The sequence below is a fragment of the Cupressus sempervirens genome, chromosome 6 (assembly GCF_028749045.1).
Source record: "Cupressus sempervirens isolate cs-2001-9-10 chromosome 6, ASM2874904v1, whole genome shotgun sequence".
Classification (NCBI taxonomy): Eukaryota; Viridiplantae; Streptophyta; class Pinopsida; order Cupressales; family Cupressaceae; genus Cupressus; species Cupressus sempervirens.
Genome location: NC_143123.1, coordinates 436,875,032 through 436,884,225, shown reverse-complemented (window position 1 = coordinate 436,884,225; position 9,194 = coordinate 436,875,032). Strand labels below are relative to the sequence as shown.

Here is a 9,194-nt window from a genome sequence, read left to right as displayed (position 1 = left end):
TAGGTAGGCAAGTAATAATTTTTTATTCATTCAATATAATTTCATAGTAAGGAAGCCTTAAGTGTTAATATTTTACTACTTTTCCCCATATAGGGAAAAATTTTGAGAACTTCCTTAAATAAGTCTATGCCTTGGTCAACAATCATTTAGATCTTTTTAATGGCATGTGCTTCATACACAACATTGATAGTGGTTACATATAATGTTGCAAGAAATGTACTAGTTGACCATAATAGGTTTATAGAAAGGGAAAAAAATGCTAGGAAAGTTAGTTAAAGTATACAACCTATCATAGACATCTAGGAATTTCCTTTCCCATGCTTAGGTCTACAACAATATTCATAGTCTAGATGCACAAAAGTCCATTCTATGTCAGGAAGAGATTCCAATTTTTCTTGAAGTGCTTCTTCAATGTCATGAGCATCCTGCAAGGGCACATCACTAGGTAGCACAATGTCAACTTCAATAAAGAAATGAAACACAAATGTGTAAGCTCTGATGATATCAATATGGCATATGTCTTTGTGATGATTCCAATAGAGATATGTCAATTTCTGCAAATAATTAGGCAACATTTTTTTCTCCACCAAAGAATTCACATTCTCCAAAACTGTGCTTGACCATGTCCTGATTGTACAAAGTGCTAACTGCACAAAAGACCCACTATTAGCTTTAGTATTTCAAATTATACACATTAATATAAAATTGAAGCATACTTGGCATCTACTCAAAGGAAGCCTGGTAATCTATATTTTGGCTTTAGTGATCACAAGATTATACATCCTTCTTGCTACCACCACCACACAAATAACTTAATAGACACTAATGATCAAGTTTAAATAAAAAAGAATACATCCTCTTTGTTATTGTGCATGCCTGTAGCTGTTATTACTCACTAGCATTCTAAATGCTTCAAAGATATAATAGGTTTATAAAAAGGGGAGAAGATGCTAGGAAAGTTAGTTAAAGTATACAACCTATCATAGACATCTAGGAATTTCCGTTCCCATGCTCAGGTTTGTGAGAATATTCATAGTCTAGATGCACAAAAGCTTCTTTTATGTCAGGAAGAGATTCCAATATTTCTTGAAGTGCTTCTCCAATGTCATGAGCATCTTGCAAGGGCATATCATTGGGTAGCACAATGTCAAATTCAACAAAGAAATGAGACACAAATATGTAAGCTTTGATGGTATCAATATGGTGTATGTCTTTGTGATGATTCCAAAAGAATACATCCTCTTCCTTATTGTGCATGCCTGCAGCTGTTATTACTCACTAGAATTCTAAATGATTGTTATCAGTGTTACCATCTATAAAGACAAAAGTTTGTATCCCTATATGTACATACAAAGAGAGGTTAGATATGGTAATCTTGAAGGAGCCAACTAGTATTATCTACAGTCATGTGTTCTAAATACATTGTATACATAGATATGCCTTGCAGTAGTCGTTACTATCATCTCTGAGGAAATGAAACCCCAATACTGTTCTACACAAATAAGATCTCCAGAATCAAGTAATGCAAATGGTCACATCTACTTGGACTCTTTAAAACAACTACTAATTAGTGGAAAGTGGAAACATATTCTATGTTTGGCGTGGGTTATACGAGTTAGCTAGGAGCACATATATAGACATTATTTGGCTTTATTAACTATGTAGGCATTATTGTAGAAAATCAAAATGTGAAGTATCCTATGTTATAGTGTAAAGTAAAAGGTCAGAGAAGTGCTTACCAGTATTGCTCCAGCTGGATCAATCCACCAATAAAATTTACTTCCAAGAATTGCAGCGGTGAGACCAATTGAATTGGTGATGACATCAAAGAAATGATCTTGGGCATATGCCTTTACTATCTTATTTGTAAAAGTCTAGCAATAGATTACAAGGACCAACTTCACAACAGTAACTGAAACCATAATTCCAACAACCCAAAACCACCTATCTCCTTCAAAAAATACACCTCAGTTCTAGATAAATTAGGAATGAAGTTGGTGTAAGAGTATTACTTATATGTAATATGCAAAAGTAGCTCATTTAAAAGACAATACACTAATGATGGAACAGATGGAAAAGAGCAGAACAAAAGTAGAATATTTGGTGCAGAACAAAAGCATACTCCATATCACATTTAAGCTCAATATTTTACAGCTCCAAAATAATGATCAAAATAAAAACGTATAAAACTCAACTTTTAGGACAAGGAAGTATGCCTTCATTTTGTTCACTTTTGCATCACTGGAAAACCATGTAAATCAGGCCAAGTAAAACTCAACATCAAGCACTTCTTTGATTATTTTCATTTGTATCCACTTATAGAATTTTGGCAAAAACAAAAAGCCAGAGCTCAAGCCACTTATACCATGTAATTCCTTCAAAAATGGTGAAGGGGGTTTAGTAATCCAAAATATTAACACTCACCTGATGATGTTGTATTTAAGAACATACATATGACCTCCAACACTTGAATATTATTTTAACTTAGCAAAACCATGTTGTTTAAAGGATTTAAATCATGAGCCCAAAATTGTATCTATGGTTGTAATTATGTCCAATAAAATACACTGTATTTGTAGTAATAGGATACAAAGCTAAACAAGTGACCAAAAAAGCATATAATATATCTTCCATGTTCATGAAAAGTTCAAATCATCATGAGAACCATTAGGGAGAAATAGGTATCTTGTTCTTAAAGGTATATCCTTGAATAGGGAATTTACCTTTGAAACAAGTTGTCGAATAGACTCTAACATGATCTGCAGTCCCAATGTAACCATAACTGAAGCAAAAAATAGAATTCCTTGCACATGGAGCATTCTATTATGAATTAATGCTAAATTAGCATTGGACAATTCACAATGCTCATTCTTTGAGCAATTAATACAGACCATGAAAAAAAGAATATGAACATTCACACATCAATGAGTAACCATAGCAATAGAAAACACAAACTATAATGAACAATCTAAAACAATTTCTTACAAAGAAGAATAGAATTCATCTTTAGTTATATTGATATCTTCTATGAAATTACTCAAAGATCTTAATGAGTCTCATCCTAATCTTATTCATAAATTAAAATGAAACCCCCATTACTAAGGATGCAGGGTAGCACATAAATGCAATTTGAAACAATAAAACATCAAGTTGCAAAGCTTAAGCTTAAAAAAAAGTAACATCTTTGGATTTTTTATTTTGCAATGAAAAAGTTTCCCATATGGATGCTTCCCTATTACATGGGATCTCTTATCAAATCTCAAATAAGAAACCAAAGGATAAGAAGTCAAGAGTACATAATATATAAGAAGCACAACTAACAAGTGTAAAACCTAATTAATAAGCACCAAAGTTGCATAAGTTTTAGGTGATGATATTTAAATACCTAACCTTTTAGGTGATGATATTTAGCTATCTTGTTCCTTAACAATATTCATACCAATATCATGTTATTTCTTCCCTAATTTTTATGTAGAGCATTTTGGTGAATATTCAAGATACAAAAACATGCATTGTAGCAGAGAAAAGGTTTGATGCAGAAAAATCAAAAAGGGGATACACTCGCTTAAAAATTCTATTCCTACATTTTTTTGGAAGCTATAGCTTGTCCTAGTTTTCTCTACCCTCCCAAAATTGTTCTCATGGCTACTAGATTCAAGGTTTTGGTGTGCAAATATAAGCTAGGTTCATCTTGGAAGTGTTTGATGATTTATCGGTATTCCCACCTAAGACACTGTGTTGACAGATATGATATTTATATGTATTGTAATGCTTCATTTTTTATTGAAACCTGCCCACATTCATTATTTTCCTCCAATCAGGTCAAAATTACTATGGAGCAAGCAAATTGTGCGATGGAAAACCATTTGCTATTTTTTTTGCATGTATTCTATTCTGTAAGTAATTATTTACATCACAGACTTAATATTTTTCTTCTTGTACTTTGACAGAAAAAACATGATGTGCATCTCAATGTTGAAGATCCTAATACTGATGACTACACTAAGCCACAGGTAGATGATTCACAATTAAGTGAGTCATTAAATCAGGATGTAATTGAAAGCATTCACGATCGCTTTGTTACTAGTGACTGGTTAAAGGTTTCTCGTCGATGTGAAGCAATGGATGAGAGTGATGAAGATGATGACTCTACCTATGGAGATTTTGAAGATCTAGAGATGGGAGAGAAATATGGAGATGAAGCTAATGATAGCATGGTGTACAGTAAAAATTTGAAGTCTGCAAAAGAATAACGAAGACTAAAAAAGCTTGCACTTCATGCCAAATTTTATTCTCAATATCCTTTTGGCTATTTTTTTTTCCAGTCATTTAATGCCTACTTTTAAAGATATTAAGTTTCCATGGTTCATAACATTGTGAAAAAATGTTCTTGGATAGCACTGTGTTTGAGATTCATCCTTAGGATACGATGCAGGATTAGAAGTCTATAGTTTCCCTTGCATGGGTGACTGCATTGCAAGAGTTGGGAAAGTCTATTTCTAAAGAATTAATAATAATTACGTACACAACCACCTGGGCACAATAAATATGAGTGGAAAGAGCTAAATGACCATCTACTTTAAGGTTGGGAATTGGGATAGATAAATAAAATGCTTGGATTAATAGTAAATAAATTTAAACAAAAAAAAGATTATAAATTTAACCAGAACTTAATATTATGTACAAGAGACAATAGAATATTGTTTACTAGTTTCTCTTATTTAATACTTTCGGCACAATAAGTCTATAAATTGTAATTAATAAATATACTTGTGTGAATTGCAAACTTTATTTATTGGTAACTCTAATTTGGTATGTTTTGCAGCATCTCATTATCACCTAACTCAAATGGATAGTCACGACTTAACTCATATTTGCATCTTCTAACTAGATTTTCTTTAGCTTTGTGAATAAAGTGTCATATGGCAACCTCATTTGTTTCAGATATAAGTGCCCTCTTTAGTTGCTCTATAATTATCTTGATAGGTTCACTAGATAAACCATTCTTCGAGGGCACAAATCATGTCTTGACCTCTGGAAGTTTTGATGATAATTGCACTAGCTATGTTTAGTTATTTTTCATGGTACAAATGTGAGGTGGATTATTGTAGCACTCTTGGCTCTTGATGGCTTTCACACCACCTAATGTTACACACATTTGTTTCCTTTACAACCTATGGAGATATATGTTGAATTTATTTGAGTTCATTAATGTCTGATAAACTAGTAACAATTCTCTCAATGTCTGATAAAATAGTAACAATTCTCTCTTTTGTTGTGTTTGGTATTTATATCCTAAGATTCTTCCAACACTACATCAAACTGAGCAAGCTAGAGAAGAATCAAAAGCTAAATGATCTGCTTGATGCACTAGACTTCAATCAAGTTGTGATATTTGTCAAGAGTGTTAATAGAGCTACAGAGCTGAAAAAGCTTCCATAAGAGTGCAACCTTCCATCAATCTACATTCATTCTAGAATGCCACAAGAAGAAAGGTATGTTTGATGTTGTTTTTCTTTTTGAATCTACCATGGTACTTAATGTAACAATTCCCTTTTCTCAACTATTTTTCCTCTTGGTGTTGCAAAAACCCATATTCAAACAGCTCCAAATATTAATGCCAGTAGAAAGAATTGGCTGTAAATATGACATGCTCACCTCAATATGCACAAATAAGTTTGTTTAACAAATACTTGAAACCTTACCCCTCTCCTAAACTGTGATGCTTTTGATGGTGAAAATTCATTGATATGTGGAAGTTGGAACTATCTGATTTAGCAATTGGGCTGTTGAATAAAAGATTGGGGCTCACTTCGATTTTTACCATATGTGCACCCAGCTTGTACCTTCTAATTTTTTTTCTTTTATGTTATCTAGGCTACCTATTTTAATTCTTCTACTTTGGAGAAATATTGTGATCTAGCATTGAATAAGATTGGGTTCGTGTATTGTAGTCAAAATTCAAATAGTTATTTGTCTTGATTTAAACTTTATAGAAAACTCTGGAGCTGCTCTCTATGTGTTAGATTGCTTAATCTTCTATATTGGTTTAGACAAGCCAAAACTATATGAACTATAATTTCAGTTGTGCAATGATTCATCTTTCACTATTAATTTGTATTTAGTGTCTTTTCTCTAATTTTTCTATGATCTGAACTTCTGCCATGTTAATTCTTGTTTTCACAGTGGCATAGTCTACTTATGCTTGTTATGAACAACACCCTTTTGGCTGGTTTTTCATTATACTTGAGTGCTCTTCAGGGTTATCCAAGACTACTCAATTCAAACACTCTATATAGTATATTACCAAGAGATAATTTTCTAATAATATAGACTATGAAAGATAGAGATCTTTAAGCACTAGTATTTGTCATACTACTCTTTATTTTGGGTTTGACAAATTATCTTATTATCCTATGCATTCCTTTAAAGCCTGGTTCACAAAGAGTAATTTAATGCTTTACTTTTTTTCCACCAATGAATGCCCATTTTCCATTTGTATATGATTCAATCACTTTACTATTAAATAAGCATTTAGCAAAAATGGAAGTAAGTTTCCTGACATGAAACAAAGGTGTGTTTTTAATTAGGTTGCCTTTATATCAAATTAAGATACCCTTAATTCTGCAAATTAACCTATTGTTGGGAATATTATGAAAGTCAAAGTGTTCTATTCTACAGGGAAGGAAAAAAAATTGGCAATAGCCATAGCATGCAAAGTAGTTGGTGGAGTTATGTTTACATTATTTTTGGTGGGAATTTATGTCAAAGTTAAGGCTAGAAAATGCTTTGCACAAATTCATTGCATAGCCATACATGGTAAGTTAAGATAATCATTTGCTATTTTTATTTTATTTTCTCTCCTAGATAATAATTTTAATAGCTTCTTGCTTTGTACTAATAGCTTCAATGTCTGGCAACATGTAGATCATTAGGTAGTAGAAATTAATCCAGTGATGTGGTAATGTATTCCTCATATGATGTTGGTTTCATTATGTGTTTAAATGAGTTAGGTATTAATTTTTGGCATTGAAAGATCTTAGCTCAAAGGTTGAATGGTTAGAAGACTTGGTTCAGGTTTGAAAATTTTGATTTACTTACACTCTTTATCTATTGTGATTGGTAGTGGGCCGTTCTAGTCATGGTCTATTTTTAAAATTTTCACATCCTTAAAGACATCAATTAAGAAAATCTTTGAAAAGTTCAGTGCTACAAGGACTCCATGCCATAGTTAATATATGACTTATAGATACTTTTTCCCCTATATGCTTCAAGAAAGAGATTTCATACAGACATCCAGAATACAACCTATAGAGGAAGCAAGGATAGTTTTATGGTATTGACAAATGCTTATGGATATAACTGTGTGGTGTTTTCCAGCATCAACATTTGAGAAAAAATGTGAGTATGATCCAAACTATTGATGCCAAAAAAAGTTACATCATTATATCCAAAAGCATTTACTAGAACTATCATGACCTATAGAAATTTCATGTCTCTTATAGTTTTCTGATGATCTTTACCAAAATGAGGGATCCTTCAATGCCATATTTTATTCAAGGCATTGTCTTTATTATGAGGGGATGCTTGCATGTTGTCTGTCTTTAAAATTTGCATTCTTCTTTTTCTAGAATTACATTAACATTCCATGCTTCCAAATTATAATGTCATGATAATGACATCATAGATACTAGATGGGGAGCATAGTCTACTTAGAAAGAATTAAACAAAGAACTTGAAAAACTTGAAAAGATCTAACTTAACGCTTTCACAAGGAAGAATTAACACTATAAACACTATTCCATCTAATAAAACCCACAAATACTTCTCTATTAACTTCAAAACTTAATAAAAACTAGTAATTGTCACTACAATTCAAGGCACAGTCTGTTGTTCCATTCTATAGTCATACAATGGCATTTACCAATCCTTGCATTAGGGTTCCCCAGGACATTTATACCCTTCTCCTTGGCATTCATGAAGTCTAGATCCACCATCCTAAAACTAGAAGTTACAGAATCACTTCCCAGAACTCATATTCAAGACCTTGGTGTTCTTCTGATGGATTCAAGATATGAGGTAAGCTAATTGTGATTATTTGGAAGAAATGATCGCATAGCATTCATCCAATGTTTTTTCTCTTATTCCATGGATAATATGATCTTTTTTTTCTCAAAATTTGAGGCTTGCATTCTTCAGTGAATCACATCTATATGGATTCAAAGGGCGTGCTGATAGGGTTGCACCTATTGGTGTACATGCAGCTCTTTTGCTCATAATGGTAGGGGCAACTCTAATTTCTATGGGGGGCTACTCGGGTTTAGTTACAATTCCTCAAGGCTTGAATTTTATGATGGGGGATGTGCTTACTCCAAATGGGATTTTTTCTAAACCAATTCCAAGTTTTCAAACCGAAGTTCATGTTGAGAAGTTTTATATTGATTACTATGAGAATGGCGAGGTATATATATATATATATATATATATTTGGGATTACAATCTAGAGATTTTTTTCTCCTTCACACAACCACTCACATAAAAGAAGAAACAATATTCTAGCCACCATCTTACAACTATTTGTTCTTTTTTTGTTCTCCTGGGTACATTTTTTAGTTTGATAATCTCAAAATAATCAACTCTCTTTCAAAAATTACATTGAGATGTTGACAATAGGTATCTTGTTGTTATTCATTTTTCTTGCCCATCTTTATTTAGGTGTCCCAATTTCACATCAACCTTTCTTTATGTGATACAAATAGAAAGGAAGTTCTAAGGAAGACTATCAGTGTGAATAGCCCTTAATAATTTGGGGGCATCACAATCTATCAAACAAATTGGAGTATCTCAACTCTTCAGATACACAAGAATGGTGTAGGACCATTCAATCTTTCAATGCTGCATTACAAAGCAGAGATAATAAACGTTTTGGTACATTCTTGCCACTTGAAGATGATAATAGTTCTACCAATCCTAAAGAAATGTAAGTATACATGGAAAATATTTATTTCTAAAATCTTTAAATCTCTCTTTGAGAGAGCCAAGAAAAGAAATCATCTTGAAGGATATTTTTGTCATTTTCTAAAATTTTAGAGCTTCTAAACCATTATATCTTATTCATTTATAGATTTCTAGAAAATATTATGTATAAGTATTTGAATTAATGTTACAGATCATTTCAAATAAAACATGATCAT

General features: G+C 32.2%; 2 pseudogenes; one reads left to right on the top strand and one right to left on the bottom strand.

The window, feature by feature from the left end:
• Positions 1-299: 299 nt before the first annotated feature.
• On the bottom strand, positions 300-2,819 carry LOC149552924 (metal tolerance protein 11 pseudogene; annotated as a pseudogene).
• A 5,158-nt stretch (positions 2,820-7,977) lies between these two features.
• On the top strand, positions 7,978-8,984 carry LOC149552923 (cytochrome c biogenesis protein CCS1, chloroplastic pseudogene; annotated as a pseudogene).
• The last annotated feature ends 210 nt before the right edge of the window (positions 8,985-9,194 follow it).